This window comes from Centruroides sculpturatus, unplaced genomic scaffold (genome assembly GCF_000671375.1).
Source record: "Centruroides sculpturatus isolate CEXI.00-Female unplaced genomic scaffold, Cexi_2.0 scaffold1384, whole genome shotgun sequence".
In the NCBI taxonomy this organism is placed as follows: Eukaryota; Metazoa; Arthropoda; class Arachnida; order Scorpiones; family Buthidae; genus Centruroides; species Centruroides sculpturatus.
In genome coordinates, this window is record NW_019386037.1 from 89,809 (window position 1) to 93,672 (window position 3,864).

Genomic DNA, 3,864 nt, shown 5'->3' on the forward strand with positions numbered 1-3,864 from the left:
TCGTCTCTGACAGTCAAGCCACAATTGCCAGCATTAAAAACAAACATCCACACTACCTAGTTACTGATATTTATTGCACTATTCGTCATTCCACCAATGAATATTTCTTGAACTGGACTCGTGCACATCAGGGTAATCCTGGTAACGAGCGGGCAGACGAACTAGCAAAGGAGGCTGCCACTGACCTCACTCTCACCACTAGTTATAATAATATGAGCAATTCCACCTTAAAGCACATCCTTTGGAACAATCTCCTCGAAAACTGGCAGAATGACTGGAACAACAACCGTCAATCAATTACCAATAACTTCTTCCCGCATATCTCAGACATTTATAACTATAAATGGTTGAAACTCAACCATTCCACATCGCAATTTTTTACCAACCATGGTAATTTCCACTGCTATCTTAACAGATTTACCAACTACTCGAACAATACATGCTCCCTCTGTGGCACTCAGGATGGAGCACTTCATTATATTTTCAACTGCCCAATGCTCGATGCTGAGCGGCAACATTTAAAGATTATAATCAACTCTCGGGGAAAGGACTGGCCCTGTAGTTGCAACGAGTTGATCAACGAACATTCCACTTACGTTTACTTCAATCAGCTAGTCAACAAATACTGTAAACTTGCAGCTCTCAACGTTTCAACTAGCACCTCCTAGCAACATAAATACCACCACTTATAACTTATTCATATTGCTATGCAATTCCACTATGTATTTGACCGTTGACATGTACTTGTCTTGTATATTGTGTTCCAATTCAATATCCTGTATATAAAGTCATTCTTATTTGTTACGCGATCTCTAGTATATAATTAAACTGCTTGGTATATCATGTTATATATATAGTGCTCCGTATCTACAGTCTTATCTTTTATTTCATACCATGTATATAATTGATTTTTATCGAATATCATGTTATGCTATGTTATGTACTCTATTCCTGTAACTTTACTGTTGTATGCGTTTTCAAACCGGTTGTGCTTATGCGGTACCGGGCTTGTACCTTTGTACGGCAATAAAGAACTTGAACTTGAACTTGCTGCGCTGTTCCGCGACGAAAATAAGCTTGAGCAACGGCGATGTCGAATGGTACACACTCGGTAAGTAATAGGATTACTTACCGAGTGTGCACCATTTTGTTTATAGCGTAGTTTTTACGGATTATTTCCAAAAAATATACGTATTTTGGAAATGTTAAGTCGAATTAGTCTAGAATAGATTAATTTTATGGAAGAAAACCTTTAAAACAGCCGTAGTCTGTAAACTTCACACGTGTCGGGCTGTGATTGGCTGTGATTCCTACAAAATTGATTCATAAAGAACGGAACGTATCTACCGTCTTATAGGGCGATCGATTGTATATCTCTTGTATCACCGGTTAATATTATGTAATATGCTGTGAATTAATTTATGAGTTTACTTATTTTGAAACTTTTAAATCAAAATAAGTACAAACATTTTATGTTTATTTTGATTTAAAAGTTTAATATAAAATTATTTATATTAAAAATTATTATTATATTTATAATATCAAATATATTGTATACATCGTATTACAGTAGAGCGTCGGTTATCCGAAAGAATTTCAGTCGGCAAATTTAAATTTTCGCTAGTGCTGTGGGCTGCAATCTTTGGCTATTTCTTGGGCTACTCTAATTTTTTTTTGTTGGCGTGTATGTTTTAGCTGGCAGCACTGGCACTTTTGTGTGGCGTTTTTCTGAGGACTGTGTATCGTGCTGGATCGAACGTTTTTGATACTAGATCAACTTCTAAAGTATATATTTTTTTTATTTTTTTATTTTTCAACAAATTTATTTTGTTTGTACAAAACAAAAAAATAATTTTTAACGATAGAATAGCCACGATTATTATTTTAAAAAGTTTTCGTTAGGCTTAACATCGACAAAACTTCAACGCGAAGCGACACACAATGGAGAAAAATTTCAACAAGGATAAGTTAATATATTTCTTCGTATGTAATCGGTTATCTGAAAAATAAGTTATCCGAACAACCCCAGTCTCCAATTGATTCGGATAAACGACGCTCTACTTTGTCTTCAAATTACAAACAAACCCCCGGAACAGCTGTCAAAATGATACCTATAATACACCGTTTCACTAAACACGTTTAATGCAGAAAATATGCATATATGGCAATGCACACGAATGCGCGAAGCTCTCCCTATGTTCGTTCCGTAATACTTAAATAATTATATAGAAAAATTGGTTATCATGTTTAATATGTGTAATTCATTAAATTTAGATAATATTTCGTAAAAACTGCCTTTTGTTATATTTTTAAGAACATTTTCAATAATATTAAATTTAATCACAATTTTAGTCATTTTTTCTTATTGCAGTTTATATCATTTCAAATACGTCGAAATATTAAAATTATACCGATTATGTGACGCAAGAAAAATATAGGGCACAATACAAATAATGAAAAATGGAAAATCTCAATTATATTTAGATCTTCCATGAACAAATATAGTATTGTTCAATGGATAACGATAATTTCTGTAAAAATGATATTATTTTCCATTTATTAATAAAATATATCATAATGTTTATCAACATTTTTTACAATACTTAAGCCAAATTTCTCGAAATATTAAATATAAATAAAATGCACCAGAATATAATTCTTGTTTTTTAATATATAATAATTTTTAATATATAACAAACTTACAGGGAACAATGTTTGGAGAAAAGAACATAATTGATAATTTCAGTTAATATTTAGAATAATATTTATTCATACCGTCCATAACAAATGAAAAAAATTTTACGATATATACTTATTCTAATAAGAAAATTTACAATCATTTGTAATAAAGCAGTACATGTGAAAATAAAGCATTAAGACAGGATTAAATTTCTGCTAAAATTATACACATTAGACTTTTACTCAGTCAAAAAGCATGCGGAAAAGAACGGAACAAATAAATTTATTGAGTCATAAGCATTTAAATGCAAGGAAGATTCGTAAAAATAACAGTGAAACAATAAATTGAAATACGCTTATAAAACAATTAACTTAAGCATTTAAAATCATATAACAAGCCTGTTGAAATAAAACAAATAAGACAATAATTTCTATTATTGAACCCAAATAACACTGTAATATACAATTACAGTGATACATCGTGTTTCGTAGATAAACCGTCCGAAAACAATCGGCGAAATTTGAAACCGACGAAAAACGAGGCAATTATTTCCATATGAATCAATGTAAATCCAATTAATTCGTTTTAGACACTGCAAAATAATACTAAAACACATTTTATAGAAAATAAAATATATCGTTTAATACTAAAAACAATAAGAAATGAATATAAAATGAATACAAAAGTCTAATGTACAGAATAAATAAACATTTATCATGGCATTCGAAGGGCTGCTGGCTCTGAAAACTTTCTGTGGTCCCATGATGGAGCTAAACGGAAAGGAAAACAGTGGAATTGGCTAGAAGCGCGGTATAATACTCACAACGCAGAACTGACACGAAAAATGAGAAACAACACAACGAAAAACAACGCTACACTGAGCAGGAAAACGCGTGGGTCGCCCTTTGTTTTCGCGAAATTAGCAGCGAGGTCACATGGGCACGCCGTCGAAATCCGAGGCAAATTTTTCGCATAAAAAATCGATGATAACCGGAGTAAACAAAAACTGAGGTATTACTGTATTATTGAACATATAAATAAAATATTAAATAGATTGAAATAAGAAGTTAGAGTTTATTCTCTCCATGAAAACTCTACAAACATACTAACTTTAGCGAAATTTTTAAGTGTGATTAAGATTGTGAATCTGTTGAGTTGAGAATTCTATTCGTGAATAGATATTA